The sequence below is a fragment of the Ceratotherium simum genome, chromosome 20 (genome assembly GCF_057802395.1).
Source record: "Ceratotherium simum simum isolate JZ-2026a chromosome 20, ASM5780239v1, whole genome shotgun sequence".
NCBI classification, from domain to species: domain Eukaryota; kingdom Metazoa; phylum Chordata; class Mammalia; order Perissodactyla; family Rhinocerotidae; genus Ceratotherium; species Ceratotherium simum.
Window position 1 is genome coordinate 7831828 of NC_141919.1, and position 19037 is coordinate 7850864.

Below are 19037 nucleotides of genomic sequence, written 5' to 3' on the forward strand. Positions count from 1 at the left end.
ATTTCTCATCCCTTCCTTCCCCTTCCCTTCCCATTATACTGAAAGGTTTCCCTCGACGCTTTCCTTGATCCTCCCAAGCTGGGATCTGTCCTTGCTTTCCAATGCTCAACACTTTTCACGTGTGGAATATCTGGATTATTATCTACCTTCCCAGAGGACCGAAACCATGGTTGCCTCATCACAGCCAGGCACATCCAGCTGAGCTCAGAGTCCTCTGGAGGAACATACAAGCAATGGGAGGGATTTCTAAGAGGAGGCCCCACCCAGTGTGCCCTGGGGGCTGGGCCACACCCAGGGGTGGGGCCTGAGAGGCTGTCTGAGAGGTCTGTTTGGCTTAATGGTGTCAGCACAGGCCAGTTGGCCAGATGTCTCACTTCAGGCTTCTGGATCCTGTTTCCACTGCTTCTGGAAAACAAGAGTTGAGATTTAACTCAAAGACAAGTTCTCACGAAGGTTTCTGGATGCCCAAGTGACCTTCCCCCTGCCCTGCCTGTAGGGTCCTTCTCTCCATCTGCCTTTCCATCCTGGCCAGCCAGGCCTCGTGGCCTCTCAGCCCCAACCCCAACTTGAGGCCCAGCCTCAAAAGATGCTCAGAGGTCTGGAGGCAGGGCTGCACCTGCCAGACACTGCCCCTTTCCCGAGGGCACTTGAGGGAACTCCACCGAGGTGATCATAGCAACAAATAGAGTAACAATATTGATGATTATTAAGGCTTCACCTTGCACTGGCTGCCTGGCCTTGCACAAGTAACCTAAGTCTCAGATTTCATCTACTATGCATGGAGATACTAATATGTGCTAATAGAGTTGGCCCTGAGAGCTGGAATGAAGGAGTAAAGAGCTTTGAACAGTTAGAACAGTTAAACTTCTAACATTAGAAGTTTAACATGTGTTACCTATTATTATCACTCACTTAAAATGCTAGACCTCCTATTTATTATTTTAGAAGTATCAATTTGCCACGCATACATCCTTCCTTTTTTCCCTTTCTTCCTAATGAGTGTATTTATTTAGTACCCCATATGTGCCAGACACTGTGCTAGGCTCTGGAATACAACGAAAAGCAAAAAGAGGTAGAGTCCGGGGCCGGCCCCGTGGCTTAGTGGTTAAGTGCGTGCACTCCGCTACTGGCGGCCCGGGTTTGGATCCCGGGCGCGTACCGACGCACCGCTTCTCCGGCCATGCTGAGGCCGCGTCCCACATACAGCAACTAGAAGGATGTGCAGCTATGACATACAACTATCTACTGGGGCTTTGGGGGGGAAAAAAAAAAGGAGGAGGATTGGCAATAGATGTTAGCTCAGAGCCGGTCTTCCTCAGCAAAAAGAGGAGGATTAGCATGGATGTTAGCTCAGGGCTGATCTTCCTCACAAAAAAAAAAAAAAAAAAGAGGTAGAGTCCTTGCCTTCTTGAATCTTACAGTCTAGTGGGGAAACCAGGCAGAGATTAAACAGTCACCCAAGATCATGTAAATGTCCTGTGTTACATTCTAGGAAGGGTTTATGAGCTGGTTGATGGTGCCAAGGGTGTTTAAAACATGGGGATGTGGCCTCACAGGGGTCCCTCAGGAGCTGATATGGGCTAAGAGGTAAAAGGTGAGTAGGAGACAACTTGGCAAAGCAGGGAGGGAGGAGTGTTCCAGGCAGGGGAATCTGGGTGATGGGAGCAGAGAGTGAGGAGGGAGGAATGTGATGCAACAGGAAGAGGGAACAGCGAGGGAGGCACAGGCTATGCAGAGCTCTCTGGGACAAATCAACTAGTTAAGTCTCTGGAGCAACGGGGAGCCAGGGCAAAATTTTAAGCTGGATTTACGTGTGTCTGTAGGGTATTCAGATTTTAGTAGTATTATTTGAGTTTCCGAAAGATTACTATGAATGAATTACTATGAATTAATACCGTGAATTAATGAGTTACTGTGAATTAATGTGAAGAATGGTTTGGAGGGGGGCTAAAGAGGATGTGAGAGGCCAGTGAGAAGGCTACTGCAGTAATCTACAAGAGAGATGGTGTCACGTGGACCACGCTGCTGGTGGCCAAGGTGGAGTGATGTGGATGGATGTGAGTGGCATTAACAAAGTTCCTAACATTTGGAGATGGATGAGGTTGAGGATGGCGCAGGGAGAGCTGGGTGTCACGGCTGACTTCACTAATTCTAATGAGATGGAACATTTTTCCTTTTGTTTCCCTCCAGTGCCCCAGGGGTCTACATTGGTACAACATGTGGGGTCTTTTACAGAATTGGAAGAGTCAGCAGACCCAACACATTTGAGAAAGGCTGCTTGGGCTACTGATTAGCCAGAATCAAAGAGGAAGTTGAGCTTCAACCCTTGTGTTTGTTTTGTTCCAGCTGCAAAAATCATTTTCCTTTGCTCTCTGACTCGAGTAAACAACACCCCCTGTCACCTTATCCCTTCAAGGGTCGGTTCCACTTCTACATTTTCACTGGGACACGACTCTCACCGACAGTAGAAAGTCAGCACCCAGACCTGCAGCTGTGACAATACTTGCTCCTCTCCAGAACTATTAGTACTTCTGGGAAACATGTCCCAGTCCCAATCACTCACTGGTCCTGAAGTGACCCTGTTATTTGGAGGTAGTAGAGGAAACGATATTTTCAAAACCCCCAGTGGCACTCTCTTTGGGCATCGAAAGGTGTAAGTGATAAAACGCTCACTAGACTCAAAGACCAGGGAGTAAACGGGGGCTGGATACTCCGCAGACTCTATGTGTCAGCAAAACACATCAGAGCTCAGTGAATAACCCAGGACCAAGTGTTCTCCTCAGTGGAATAATCAGACAACAGAGGTGATCAATTTAGAACAGCTAACTATCTTCTTCTGTCCCTGCTTTAGAATTTCCATTACAAACAAAACCCAATCTTCAGGCAGATTTAAGAGCACAGGACAAAGACTGCTAGAAATTGAACTGCTGTGAGCGGAGCCCATGTTTTATGCATCTTTGTATCCAAGCACACCCCTGGTGCTTGTCACGTGGTATATTCTCAGTGACTGTTAGTTGGATACAGGATTCTTCTACATTTTCACAGAGTATTTCTATGGTATGGGGAGTTAATCACATTTTGCCCCACTAGGTGAGATGGATGCTTCCTGCACTCCGTATTTATTTTGAACACTATTTAGCTACAAGGATGTCCTAAAATGAAACCATAAGGAAATCAGTTTTAGTACGATTTTACATATACAGATAGATATACTTGTTGACTAGTGCAGATATGGATGCTCTCCCTGGAAGATGCTTTTGCAACCTGAATTGCAGTAGAATGAGGTTATTGACGTGGGAGGAAGGGAAAGTAAGATAAAACTCACAGCTTATATTCTAGACAGGATTGCTATTTTACAAATGGATTTCAGGTGCTTCTCCTGTAGCTGGCCCAGGCACTGGAGATTTAACGGTGGTTTGGGATTTGACATGACCCACAACATGGTCCAGTGGTCCCCTGTTCTTTGAAGCAGCTGGCCTGTTTTTTTTTTTGTGTGTGTGTGAGGAAGACTGGCTCTGAGATAAGATCCATTGCCAATCCTCCTCTTTTTGCTGAGGAAGATTAGCTCTGAGCTAACATCTGTGCCCATCTTCCTCTATTTTCCATATGGGATGCCATCACAGCGTGGCTTGATGAGTGGTGCATAGGTCCGTGCCTGGGATCTGAACCTGTGAACTCCCGGCCGCTGAAGTGGAGCACACGAACTTAACCACTATGCCACTGGGCCAGCCCCTTGGTCTGTTTTCTTGATCTCTGTTCTGTACTTTTCCACCATCAGCTTCCCTTCAGGGCTCCACTCCTTCTGCTCTGTCCTGGTGGAACAGTCCCTTGATCTCCATTCTCACACTACTCCAGTCTCAACTTCTCCTTGTTGCTAGATTACTCTGTTACCAGTTCTCAAATCACGGTTCCCAGACCAGCAGCATTAGCATTGCCTGGAACTTATTAGAAACGGAAATCCTTGGGCCTCACCCTGGACCTACTCAAGAAGAAACTGGATGTGAGGTGGGGCTCGGCAATTTTGTTTCAACAAGCAGGTGATCTCCAAGGTGAGAACCACTGCCGTATGTAGAGTTCAGTTCTCAGCACATCACCCCTTTGCTCAACGCCCTTTACTGTCTTCCTGCCAACAAGCACGTGAGCATGTCCTTCTCTCCAAGGCCTTCTGCAATCGAGCACCAGCTCATGTGTCCCTATCCACGTAGGTGTGTTCCACACTGTCATCCTAATGAGTTACCCTCTCTTCCCTCTGCCCTCCTGCCTCCTCTCTCTGTTAATGTTGGGTCTTCTGCTAGGAAAGCCTCTCCCCTCCTTGTAGAAACCTTACTCATTTTTTAAAGCCCACTTAATAATAACCACTTTAGCCATTTCTATGGTAGTTCTTCTTGTGTTTACCTCTATTTATATAACTAATATGCAAATACTTCTATTTAAAAGTAATTTAAAAATGTTACCTACTAACTTCTTGCCATGGTAGATAAAATTTGAATAGATAAAATTGTGGGTGGATAAAATTTGGTCAACACCCCTCTGCCCTCTTCCCTCTTCTCAGTCTGTCCTCAGTTGAATCTCGACTCATGCCAAGTTCGTCTTGGCATGAAAGGCAACCCCTTTCCTGGAATGCTTTCAGATACTGTTCCTCACCTGCCCCCACAGAGCTTTGTATCTCTCTTAGTGCACTGTCCCCCCGGCCCTTGTATTACAGCCATGTCTGTATGTGTGTGTCTCCCATCCCCCCCAGTTTGTAAGAGCCAGGGAAGTCTCATCCATCTTTTACTTTCTCTGAACCCTCCCACGGCAAAGCATAGGGCTTACGATATAGTGCACACGGAGTAAATGTGGCAAATTTAACCATAAAGTAAAATATTTGCCCAACCTTTGAAGCTTGGTAGTGTGACAGCATTACTAGGAAGGAGTCTTCCCTTTCCAATGTGGTTTTCCAACATTGTTGTGGGGAATATTAAACTGGAGTCAGGAGACTTGAGCCAGACTGTCTTCTTGGTGACTTCTTCTTAGACCTTGGCTGAAGCACTTAATGGCTTTGCTTCCAGTTTTCCATCTATGAAGTGGCAACAATAATATCTATGGACAGAGTTGTAGAGGACCAAATGCAACAGCACATTATCAAATATACAGAATTACATTGATTCCTTATATTTAACACAAAAAGGCAACCCATTTTCTACTGTACATAGGGCTATCAAGAACATTAAAAACAACCTTTAAATAGAAAAGTTCATTTTTAGATTATCCAGGGGGCTTTCTTCCAAGACCAGCCTAAAATTTTTTGGGAGGAAACTGTATTCTCATTGTCTGAAATTAGAAGCAAGACAATTCGAACGTTTAGTACCATTTGCCTATTTCTACTTGTTGATGAGAAATTAGCATTACTACCAACCTTTCAGGCTTTAAAGGGATTTCAAGCTTTACCTTGATTTGATTATGGGAAAAAAAATCAACCCAAGGCACATTTTCTAAGCCCTTCTCTGGCCCTACCCATTAGAAAATTGTGAGCTACTGTTCTATCAAAACTTATTAAATCTTAAATGTACAACCAACTCTCAGTCACCAAGGTTAGTGGGACTACATGCATACATAAATATCTCTTACATTTATACAGTGCTTTTAACTTCTTCAAAGCACTTTTCACTATAGTGTGTATATAAAACAGATGGATTTTTTTTTTTTAAATCCACAAAAAAGAAATCTTGGAATCAATAACTTCAACTTTGTACCTTTCCAAAGCTACTAGAACTAGTAAAATTGTCTAATAGGACTTTCATCACCCTACTGTCTTCTTGATCCCTCTCCACTAAAGGTGAGAAATGACTGAAAGATCTGGAGTAATCTCCAGAGAGGAAGCCAAGGAGGGAAGGAAGCCAAGGACCCGGGCCATCCACAAACTAGATCATTAACTCCAGGGTAATTGAGAATAATTGACTACATGTGTGACTATGGCCAGACAGTCCAGAAAGAGATGAAAAGGCATAGGAAATGATGCATGAGTAACAGTATTTACAGGGCTCTTGCCACTGTCATTCTCTCAACAAGCATTATTAAGCACCTACTGTATGCAAGGTGCCTTCAACAAAGAGGATGGACACAGCAATGAACCACCCAGGTATGACTGCTATTTTCATGGAGATGACCTTCCTGAATGGTGCAGACAGACAACAAACGAGAACATAAACACACAGACAAGATAACTTCAGGTATCTTACTAAGCTCTGTGAAGTCCACAAACACAGGAATGTGATAGTCAGAGCCTTAGGGAGGGGATGTTATTGTAGATAAGGTGGCCAGGGAAGGCATCTCAGGGTATCTGAGCTGCAACCTGTGAGAGGAGCCCACCCTGTGTACATCTGCTAATCTGATGATGGAATGAGTGAACTCGCCAAGTATGCTAGAGGGAGGGGGGTCCAGGCCAGTCACAGCTCTGTGGTTATTCACTTTGTGTCCATTGGGGGATATTCCTAAAACCTCTCCAGGACCCCTGAATTACTGCCTCTACAATGGGGCTTGCTAATACTGATCACCTCAACAGGGGTGCTCTGAGGAATAATGGGCAAACAGTTGTGAGGAGTTATATAAATGCTAAATAATGATGACAACAGGAATCTTTTATTAACGTCAGCACCGTGATGAGCAGCTCAGACTCAGATGCCTCAGCAAATGTGGAAATCAACACGGCTGCTCCCTGTGCACACCAGCACCATCCTTTAAAACAGAAAAAATAAATGAGCCGCTGGGCCTGATATCCAAAGTGGTTAGTGATCAACTGTCTTGAGAGAAAGCTGGTGTATGAAGCGTAAAATGGGAGCAGGAAGATAACGGCACATCACAGCCCAGCACAGGCAGAGGGTAACAGGTGAACCAACTGGATGCTTGCTGGTGCACATGTCACCCGCCACAAGGTGGTACTCTAACCTCGTCAGGACGGCGCTGCCACCACCAAAAGCCCGGGCAGATGGAAAGTTGGGTGACAAGGAGCCGGATCAGCAGCATCTCTGCCAGCAGCCCCCTCTGGCCCTCTTGGCCTTGGCAAGCCTCCCCTGAGGGGCACTGAGCAGCCAGCAGCAAGGGGCCCTACCTTGGAAAGGCACCAAGGAAGTGGAGAGGAAGAGAGGGGGGATGGGCATTGCATTTTCTCCTTTCTAGAATAAAATATCCCAATGCCGGGAGAGACTTCAGCTGTCTTCATAGCTGAGCCTCCCCCACAGAGATACGAATCCACCCCCTAGCAGCTCCTCTTCCATCCCCCCAAAACCCCCCCAAATATACCTTTACCACCACAAAAAATGAATTCTTTTTTTGTGGGTCCTACCTTCTCTTTGATATAAATATGCACGTGCCTAAACGTTCTTTCCTGTCTCCCACCCCACATGGGCAATCACATTGTGTCACACACACACACACACACACACACACGCACACACCCCCAACTCCTCTGTTAAGCCCTGGCTCAGCTATTCTAGAGTGCCTGTGGAGTGCAGGTCACATAGCAGAAAAGTTCAAAGTATTGTTGCTTTTTCCCTGAAAAGCAGAAAGGAAGAAAAGACAATAAAAAAGAAAACGCTTATTTTAAGGCTGATAGTAAACACTTTGGTCCACGTTGCTGAGCAGGTGACTTTCCCACTGTGGGACGGGGAGATTCGAGATGATCTCTGAGGCGCTAAGAACCCACAGTGCAGACTTCACGTTTTGAGGTTTGACTAGAAATGACAGGGGTTAAAAAGAATATGGCAAGATAATCCTACTCTTCAGGAAATTATGGTTTAAATTGGGTGGGGGAGGATCAAGATCCTCCAAAAAATCTAACTGACTTTAACCAAATGGAGTAATAAATTGTTAAATTCACCAGGATATTATATTAAAGTCCTTTGGGCGAGCATGCTACACGGGACATGGTAAGTGCTCAGCCAATTTCCTGCTGGTAAGTGAGGCATTTCCATCTGCCAGTGTCTCAGGCTGCTCAGACCTGAACCATTTATTTAAGTAGACCATTGGTTCAAGTGTTTTGTTTCCCAAAACGGTCAATGGTGGAATCTAGAGAGAACTGTCCTCAGAAGATGTGGTCATTGTCACGGCCAAATCAGTCTGGAGTAGGTTGGTTTACTGGCAGGACTGCCTAAGGGGCTTCCAGATCTTTTTTGGAAGTGTTTTTAATGCCTTGGCAAGACTGAACTGTCAATCAGGTGGAAGCTAAAGTTATAAGGAGGGAAGGTACCTGCTCAGACCCTGTGCTTTTAAATTAAGCTAACGCATACTCAACAAAATCCAGTATCAAACCCCAAGGAACGTTCCCAATTATTGCCTTAGACCCTTCATTTCACTTTGCCTTGTTTTTTCTCAAATCTCTATTTCTGTTTTTACCTGGATTGATTTTCTTGACTCCCCTCTCCTCTCAGCTTCTGGCTCTGTGCTCCTCCTTTAGACTCGATGAGTAATTCGGGCTTTCCTGCTTTTCACCTTTGGCACTCCTTTGAAAACGGGTTAGGTTTGTCTTCTGGCTCTTTCTACTTCTGGCTGCTCAGAAGTTTTCACCCTACTCAGCTAAGTATTGATCCCAAGACCTGACTCACTGGCATCTGCGCTGAGCTTGACTCCCCCAGGCGGCAGCATGGGCAAGAGGAAGGAGCAAGCAAAGATCAAGTATGGAAACAGGAAGAATCTCTGGCTCAACTTAAACTGTTTAGGGCACTGAGGACTTGCTGGCTGTCCAGTCTCTGTCTCCTGCTTCCTGTACTGTTTTTATTCCCTCCTGTCTCTGACTCTTTCCATTTTTATTGTCTCCACCTTCTAACTGGTCCATCCTCTTCTAGCATCCCCTTGTAAGACCTTAACGGGAGTGAGAGTAAGTGATATCCATTAGCCAAAATAAATCTGATAGCCAGGAGAAACTGCTGAATCGCTAGTGTCTTTACAGCACTTATCAAACACCATTTAACCATATTAGTTGGCAAACTGCTCTGGCTTCCCAGGGAGTCAGCTGGTAGGTAACTCAATAAATATCTGTCAAATGAATGAATGAATGCACACTAGTTGTGTAGCACTGCATCAGGTACTGTAAATAATACAAAGTGTAAGACTTCATCCTGGGCTGAAGAAGGACATCTTCTCATGCCCATTCACAAAAGGACTGTTTTGAAATATCACCGAGGGCCAGACCAGGTTCACTATTTCTTCTAGAAAACAAGAAGTCATCTCTTAATGCACAACCGGCTTCGTGTGGGCAAAAGGGAACATGAGCAAAGCCCTGGTTATGGCATAAGACACCCACGGGCTAATGAGCTGTCAAAGGCGAACAGCACGTTACTGTCAGTGGATTTTCTACATAACTGCTTCACAAACAGCAAAATGCATAAAACATAAACGAGGAGAACAAAGTGAGCACCCACAGAACCACCACCCGTGTCAAGTCATACAACGTTGATATCACCCCAGAAGCCTCCACTCTCCTGTCTGATATAATAATCTTTTACTTACTTTTCTTTATAATTTCACCACCTTTATAAACTCCCCTAAAATGTTTAGTTTTACCCAGTTTTGAACTCAAAATAGATTAAAAAAGAAAAACAACAATTGCATGCACGTTCAACACTGGACTTGAAAAAGAAACCTAGTTTTTTTTAAATAAGATATTTTGAAGTGTAAAATTTCTACTGGTGATAAAGACATTCACTCTCGGGCCGGCCCCATGGCTTAGCGGTTAAGTGCGTGCGCTCCGCTACTGGTAGCCCGGGTTCGGATGCGATCCCCAGCGCGCACCGACAGACCGCTTCTCTGGCCATGCTGAGGCCGCGTCCCACATACAGCAACTAGAAGGGTGTGCAACTATAACATACAACTATCTACTGGGGCTTTGGGGGGAAAAAAGGAGGAGGATTGGCAATAGATGTTAGCTCAGAGCTGGTCTTCCTCAGCAAAAAGAGGAGCATTAGCACCGGTTAGCTCAGGGCTGATCTTCCTCACACACACACAAAAAAAGACATTCACTCTCTAGTTCACTTTTGTGTTTGCTAGCTGCCAGTCACTGTACTCCTAAATACTTCAAAGGCATTCTTCCCAAAGCTGCCTTTGGTCTTATACTAATGCTTTCCTGGACTCAACTGAGTTTTGAAGGAGACTGAGCTCATCATGATGAAACAGATGTTGGCATTCCATGATCATCACTGTAATTATTCCTAATTTGTACTTTGCTTCAAAAAGTCTCTTCCCCTGCCCCCTAAAGTCTGTACTTTCAAAATGGTATCTACAGCTTTAATTATATCTGACAATAAACTTCTCTCACCACAAAATCTGTTCATGGACTGCACCCCTCATTTTCTTCAAATATCGTATTTGAAGAGCCATTTATATCAGGCTCTCAAAGAGTTATAATATTCGCAATGTTTTTTTTTTTTTACCTGTTTCTGTAATTACCGTTCGTAAATTATTGCAAATCGAAGTTTTACAAATGATTGGATGCTGGTTGAATCATCTACCAAACTGGGGTGAAATGGTCCTTTAAACTACTGTACTGAACAAATCTACAGAGTAAAAACTGAAATGGAACTTGAGTGATTTGGTCTCCATAGAGAAGCCAATCAGATGCTGTAGTGTTAACAAGGCACTTTGGGTCCAGAATAATCCTGCTAATCACACTTCTTCCAAATTAATCAGCTAATCAGTCAGTTTCCATGAAGAAGAGAACTTCTTGTGGGTCCTGGTGAGATAGGATTTGGGAAGGCAGAGAGCAGCAGAGAAAGCTCCTGGTGATAAGATCCGTTAGAGCAAAGGACAGAAGACAAAAAGGAGAAGGCTGTATTTGTGAGAAGTGATCTGGACCATAAGTGCTGTAATTATAAGCTTACGACATTGCCACACTGCTTTGTGAAATGTAATATTTTTGTTGTTGATTAATTATTTTCCTTGATTCAGGTTTTATATTTTTCATGATGTAATAAATAGTGAGATCTAGTCTCATTTTTCTGTGTATTTGGATACAGTGAGTAGAGTGCCCTGGCTGAGTCAACAGTTTCACGCAGGGGAGACTTGAGAAACAACATGGGCAAGGAAAGTTAGGTCAGATTAGGAAAATCCTTAAAATGCTTATATTGGACTTTATCCTTCAGAAGTCATTCAGTGTTTTCTTTTTTTTTTTTTTTAATTGGGAGCACCATGAGGAAAACAGTGTTTTTGATGATTTCTAAGAGGATAAAGACCCTAAGCAGGGAGATTAGGTAAGATGATACAGCAATAATTCAGGCATTAAGAAATCAAGTTAGGCTGGTTATGGTGGCAATGGATTGGAAAGGAAGGATGGATGCAGCATTATAAGGGGAGAATTTGGCTTCTTTCTCTTTGTTTTCTCAGCCACTTGAGCTTAATACTGTTTAGTCTTCCTGATTCATTTCCCTTCCCATTTATATTTTCCTTCTTCCCTTGATAATCGACTTTTTCTTTCTCACTTTTTTCTCTCTTCTTTCTTTTGCCTGGAATTAAAAAAATTACCCTATTACCTTCCTATACAGGATGATGACTGAATCAGTTGGGCAGATGTCAAATGGGAGATCCGGGTAGAAATCAACCATAAGATTTACTCACTAATTAGAACATGTTGCTGCTTTAATTTTTTTTTTTACTCTTTATCTTCAGTTAGAAAGAAGGAAAGAATAGACAAGAAATGTGATGAGGAAAAAAAAAGAGTAGAATGGGAAAGGGAGAGACAGAGACTTTCAATCATCCATTCATTCAAGTGCTGTGTTTCCAGAGAAAGTGACAGAGCCAAAGAGATGGAGAAAATACAACAAAATAATTTGTGTTATTGTAATTGTATTGTATTTTTCCCCTTCTAACTCAGTTGGGTAAAGCAGAGATGCCAGGATGGGAGGCTAAAGACTAAGGTGAGATGGGCAGTCTCCTTCTCTCCCTTATTGTCATGTTGTTTCTCATATCAAAAGGTGGAGGCTACATCACCCTAGGCACCTAGGCCTCAGCGACTGGCTCAACCAATAGGATGCCCTGCAAGTGACTTTCTGGGACTTCTGAGGCTAGGTTGTAAAAAGCCTGGGTCTCCTGGAACATTTACTCTTGGGATGCTTTCTTTTTTTTTTTTTTTTAATTATTATTTTTAATTATTTTATTTTATTGTTATAAACATTCATTTATAACATTGTGTAATTTCAGGTATACATTATTATATATCAGTTTCTGTAGAGACTGCATCATGCTCACCACCAATAGTCTAGTTTTTATCTGTTACCATACATATGTGTCCCTTTACCCCTTTCGCCCACCCCTTGGGATGCTTTCTTTTGGAACCCAGCCACCACTTTGAGAGAAGCCCAAGTCACATGGAAGGGCCACATGTAGGCCCTCCAGTTGGCAGCCCCAAGTAAGATAATAACCAGCATCCTCTGCCCTCCTAGGAGTGAACCATCTTGACGTCCAGCCCAATGGGGCCTATAGATGACTGCAGTCCCAGCTGACATCTGACTGCACTTCCTAGGAGACCCCAAGGAAGAACTGCCCAGCCAACCACAGCCAATCCACAGAACAGTAAGAGACAAGAATAAATTACTGTCTGACGGTACTACACTTTTGTGTGGTTTGTTACATAACAATAGGTAACTTCCTTCACCCTTACATGAGACATAAAGAATACTAAATCAAATGTCTGAAAGATTCATATGCCATCCAGAACGCATGTATATTTTTCTTTTAAAGATCACTTTATTACTCATTAGCCTTGAAATTGGAATCTGAATAGACGTTGATCAGAAATCTTAGGAAATGTTTAAGCGAATATTTTAAGCACTATCATATTTTGAGTACTGGTTCAGGATAAAGTGATATTGATGTGAAAGGAACAATTGATGTGTAATCAGAAGATGGAGTTTAAATCCTAGTTCTGTCATTTATCACTGTGTGACCTAGGGCAAATTATTCAAGATCTCTGATTCCTAGTTTCCAATGCTATAATGTATTTGAAAATATTAGTGAGGCCTGGCAAAATGCAGATATTCAATCAATTTCCATTTCTTTCCGTCCTATGAAAGTCCTGTGTTCATAAGTATAAGCACGTTGAAGCTTATCATACTGCTTCCTAAAACTGAATATTTTTATTTCCTTTGATAAATATTTCCTAAGTTTCCATAGTGTTGGCTTTACTAGTGTGATCTACCTCACTTTCCCTGTGGGATAGCTTGTTTAATAGATTTTGGGGACTCATTCTGTTGCTCGATTCTCACAAAGGCACTTTTGTGACAACCTTCTTTGGTTTTCAAGGACATGACTCTATTTCACATCTTGAATGTGGTTCCCTACATTGTTATATGTTAATAAATACATATTAAATATGAATTTTTAATTCAGTTTATAATATGTTTATGTATTTAAACTTAAGAGTTAAATTGATACAACAGATAACATTATCCATTTGCTTTGATTTGAGCTGCCAAGTGATTGAAAAAATTTTTAATTCAGAAGCGAATTACCTTACTTATTTGAATTTACCATTTTTGCATAATTAGGGTGAACTAATTTAATCTGCAGTTATCCTTTTAAATAACTGATGTCTGCTGAGATATTCAAGGCCACATGATTAGTGGAGTCATCCTGAACATCACTCTTGTCTCACAGGGTTGGAAAGTACAACTGCACCTTGTGAAGCTTGGAGATAGATGTTGCAAGCTTGACCTTTTCTCCATTAACATTGTTTTTCTGTTTTGTTCCCCTCACCTTACTGTAGAATGCGTTATGTTTTCTAGAGGGACACACACTGCATTTGGAGATGGTCCTCCTTTTGCAACTCTGTTCTGATTTTATGTTACGTTTACTCGGTGTTGAGCTCACATCTCAGTTCTTCAAAGGGAAGGCTGGTTATTCATTTGGTAACCTATGGTTGGAATCCCCAAGACAGTGCTCTTCATGGAGACTGAGGTTCCTTTAGCAAATACTGCTTTTTGATGATGCATTTTAATGAGGCTTTTAAAAATCTGGACACCAGACCATCAGCTAGAGTATCTGGAACCCAAAATTTTAGAAGAGTGTCTTTCAAACTGCAGGTCCTCACCCGTCAGTGGGATTATGAAATAATTCTGGGTGTTGTGACAAGCACTTAAAAAACAATGAAATGACGGGCCAGCCAGGTGGCATAGTGGTTAAGTTTGCACGCTCCGCTTCGGCAGCCCAGGGTTCACGGGTTCAGATCCCGGGCATGGACATACACTGGACTCATCAAGCCATGTTGCGGCAGCATCCCACAGACAACATAGAGGAAGACTGGCACAGATGCTAGCTCAGGGCCAATCTTCCTCAGCAAAAAACCCCAATGAAATGAAATGGAAGAGATAATATTAGAGTGCATTACATGTAATAAAGGTAAGTAAAGTTTCATAAAACTTTTTGTACTAGTTTTGTGCACGTGTGTACACCTGTTTACGATAAAAAATTATTTTTATACATATTTTTTGTGAGTTGCTGTCAAAGAGTTTGAAAGCAACTGCCTTGGACTTAAAGCTATCTGAAACAGTTACACAATATAGCATTTGAAATGAAGCCCCAACAATACATTTAAAATATAAAAGTATAGATAGGTTTTAGTTATATATTGTGTTTTTTTTTTTTTTTTTTTTGGCGAGGAAGATTAGCCCTGAGCTAACATCCGTTGCCAATCCTCCTCTTTTTGCTGATGAAGATTGACCCTGGGCTAACATCCGTGCCCATCTTCCTCTACTTTATATGTGGGACGCCTGCCGCAGCATGGCTTGATAAGCAGTGCGTAGGTCTGCACCCAGGATCCGAACCTGCAAACCCCGGGCCGCCGAGGCAGAGCATACAAACTTAACTACTATGCCACCAGGCTGCCCCTCCTAGTTACATATTTTAAAGGGAATGGCAAGTTACTTTTCCTGAGAAGCCTAGCCCTGGGATGACTGGACATTTTCCAAAGGGCCAGGAGCCAGTTATCCCAATAAATGGTAGGAGCCTAAATGCTCTCTCCCTGGGAGGCTCTAAGGTAACAGGTTCCTCATCTCATCTGTGATGTTGCTGGTGCCCTGCTACAGCAGCTGTTGGAAGTACCGTGTCTTCCCTAACCACATCAGAAGGACCCCGTTTTCCCAGGGTCTCGGTCTGCCAGAAAGATGGCATCGCACTTCTCCCCCATTCGTGGAACCTGCACCTGGCTTGGAGAGCTGGAAAACTCCAACCCTTACCTCCCCTTTTTACTAGAGAACCACCTTTTCCTTCCCACTGGGTCCTTGGAAGATGGGAGGCAGCAGTAAAGGTTATTTGTGTTTTATCCACACCAGGTGAGTTTGTGTTTTTGTGCGAAGGCTGATTCATGTAGAGCAGAGTTCCATCCCTGGAATTAGAAAATTAATCCTCATCAGAGTAATGGAGGGTCCCCCTTTCAATCTGCTAATGAGCCTGGAGAGAGATGGCACATCTTTCTCCAGCTGACAGATGCCCCTTTTAGAGGATCTATGACATCCTCCCCAGGTCTTCACTCAGCTAGGCTAAAATACCTCAGAACCAAAAGAATCCTCAGGGCAGGAAGGGACCCCTTACTTTTCTGGCTCTTGCCCCTTGAAGTTTCCCAACTTCTTCTCACTTTGCAATATACTCTCTCCCATTAAAATGGTTGCCTATTAAACTCATTAGCGGATTCTGCCATATTGTGTCACTTCACTTGTTCCATCTGCTTATGGTTTTTAAGTTTTTTCCATAGAAACCCCTGACCTAAATCCTTTACTCTTCTTTTATAATGCTTTTTTTTTTTTTTTATGAGGAGATCAGCCCTGTGCTAACATCCGCCAATCCTCCTCTTTTTTTTTTTTTTTTTGCTGAGGAAGACGGCCCTGGGCTAACACCTGTGCCCATCTTCCTCCACTTTACATGGGACGCCGCCACAGCATGGCTTGCCAAGCAGTGCGTCGGTGTGCGCCCGGGATCCGAACCAGCGAACCCCGGGCCGCCGCAGCGGAGCACGCGCACTTAACCGCTTGCGCCACCGGGCCGGCCCCTTTTATAATGCTTTTATTTTGACCTTCCACTGCTGAAAATTAACCAAACTCCTCATCACTGCCCCTCCCCCCAATCTCCATTAACATTTTCGTGTTATCCAGGTTTTTAATATACACTCAAGAGGCAGTCAACAAAGATGGACTAAATCTTTACATGGGACGTTTTCAAAAATAGGAGCTTTTGGATGAATTAACAAAACAAGGTAAATAAATTTGTTACCAACATTAGAATCTCATTCTAAAATATTTTCTACAGCTTAAAGCATAGCATAAAGCAGATCCCCTCTTAAGAGAAAGGGCCTTAGTATAAGATGTCTTGAAGACCCTGAGATTGTCCTTAAGAGCAGTGCTATGGGAGGATATAAGGCACAATCTTTGGTCATCCCAATAGTTAATTTAAATGGAGAAAGTGAGATGGTCTCCCAAAACACTGGAATTGATTGTGCCCTCAGCCTCTCATCGGTTTTAAATTATTAAAATCACAGAATATAGAGAAGGAAGAAACTTGGTGTTCATTCTCACTGCCTCATTTTACAAACCAGGAAATTGAGGCTCAGAGGCATAAGGTCATTAAGATAACTCAGTTATTTAGTTGGTTACTTGGGCTAGGGTGGTTTCAGAAAGGATGCAGAAGAGTAGAAGTATTTGAGAGCTATTTAGGGACTGTAATAATCAGCACTGACTGACTGGTTGGTGGTGGGATGAGAGATTGGGTACCAAGGGAGAGGGAAGATTCAAAGACGTTGCTTGAGTCTTAAGCTTTAGCATCCACGCAAATGGGAGGCACTAATTTTGAAGGAGGACATAAGAGGAAAAGTATCTGCACAGAAAGACTGCAAGTTCTGTCTGGGAATGCTGAGTTTTGGGTGCCTTTGTAAAATCCAAGACAATGTATTACAATTGAATATTCACAGGAGGGAAACCATGCAACTACTGAGTTATGAAAACTTAGTAAAGACAGCGTTTCCAAGAGGACGTTATCATCATCCACAGCCGCTGTGGGGCCCAGTGAGACAAAGATGGAAAGGTACGCATTAGGCCTAGCCGTAAGGAAGTCACTGGTGGCCTTGGCAACTCCTAGAAGAAAACAGGGAAAAAGCTCCTTGACCTCAGTCTTCACAATGGTTTTTTTGGATAGGACACCAAAAGCACACGCAACAATAGCAAAAATAGACAAGTGGGATTGCATCAAACTAAAACGCTTCTGGACAGCAAAGGAAGCAATCAACAGAGTGAAAAGGCAACTTATGGAATGGGAGAAAATATTTACAAATTATAATAACAATTATAAGGGGTAAATATCCAAAATATATAAGAAAGTCATATCATTGAGGGCCGGCCCCGTGGCTTAGCGGTTAAGTGCGCACGCTCCGCTGCTGGCGGTCCGGGTTCGGATCCCGGGCATGCACCGACGCACCGCTTCTCCGGCCATGCTGAGGCCGTGTCCCACATACAGCAACTAGAAGGATGTGCAACTATGACATACAACTATCTACTGGGGCTTTGGGGGAAAAAATAAATAAATAAATAAAATTATAAAAAAAAAAAAAGTCATATCATTGAATAGCAAAAAAGCAAATAACCAGATTACAAACATGGGCAAAGAACCTGAGTCTCAAGAGAAGCCATACAAATGGCCAACAAGTGTGTGAAAATGTGCTCAACATCACTAATCCTCAGGGAAATGCGAATCAAAACCACAATGAGGTAACACCTCACACCTGTTAGAGAATGATGATTATCCAAAAGACAAAAGATAAGTGTTGGTGAGCATGTGGAGAAAACGTAACCTTGTACACTGCTGGTGGGAATGTAAACTGGTAAAGCCATTACAGAAAATGGTACGGAGGTTCCTCAGAAAACTAAAAATAGAACTACTCCATGATCCAGCAATCCCACTTCTGGGTATATATCCAAAGGAAATGAAATCAGGGTCTCAAAGAGATATGTGCACTCCCATGTTCATTGCAGTATTATTCACAATAGCCAGGAAAAGAAAAAATCTAAATGTCCCTTGATGGATGAATGATTAAAGAAGATGTGGTATATATACATACAAGGGAATATTATTCAGCCGGAAAAAGGAAATCCTGACATTTCCCCAAAAGTGGATAAACCTTGAGGGCATTTTGCTAAGTAAAATGAGCCAGACACAGAAAGACAAATACTTGTCTTTGATCTCAGTGGAATCTAAAATAGTCAATCTCATAGAAACAAAGAGTAGAATGGCGGTTTCCAGGGGTGGGGAGACGGGGAACGGGGAGATGTTAGTCAAAGGGTACAAAGTTCAGTTATGCAAGATGAATAAGCTACGGAGATCTAATGTACAGCAACGTGACTACAGTTAACAATACTGTATTATATTCTTGAAATCTGCCTAGACAGTATATCTTAAGTGTTCCCACCACCCACACACAACACAAAGGTAACCATGTCAGGTGATGGATATGTTAATTAGCTTGATTGTGGCAATTAATTCACAATGTATCTGTGTATCAAAACATCAAGTTGTACACCTTAAAAAGATAGAATTTTATTTGTCATTATGTATCAATAAAGATGGGAAAAAATGCACAAAAGCCACGAACAGACATTTTACCGTCTAAGGATATTTAGATGGCAAACACATGAAAAGATATATAATATCCCTAGCCATTAAGGAAATGGAGGAGATGAGGAGATATCACCATACACCTACTACAATCACTAATATAAAAAATAGTGACAATACCAAGGACTAGGAAGGACAGGAAGAAGTGGATTTCTCATACACTGCTGGTGGAAATGCAAAATGGTACTGCCACTCTGGAAAATATTTTGGCAGTTTCTTAAAGAACAAAACATATACTTACCATACAACTCCAGTCACACTCCTGGGCATTTACCCCAGAGAAATAATAATTTATGTTCACACAAAAACCTGAAACTGAACATTCATAGCAGCTTTATTTATAATAGTCCGAGCTCAGAAACAACCAAGAAGTCCTTCAATAGATGAATGGCTAAACAAACTACGATACATTCACA

The 19037-nt window shown here is 42.7% G+C and overlaps 1 long non-coding RNA gene across 7 annotated transcripts in view; it reads right to left on the reverse strand.

Moving 5' to 3' along the window:
* The window catches only part of LOC147914345 (uncharacterized), a 50790-nt gene that overhangs the window by 24166 nt on the left and 7587 nt on the right, over positions 1-19037 (reverse strand). For 5 of the 7 annotated variants that reach the window (XR_015555349.1, XR_015555348.1, XR_015555351.1 and 2 more), the window contains exons 5-6: positions 4877-5059; positions 147-405 (exon numbers count right to left, since the gene is read on the reverse strand). This is a non-coding gene — a long non-coding RNA (uncharacterized LOC147914345). Of the gene's footprint in view, positions 1-146; positions 406-4876; positions 5083-19037 lie in introns of all 7 variants that reach the window. The other 2 variants (XR_015555350.1, XR_015555347.1) reach the window with 2 other exon arrangements.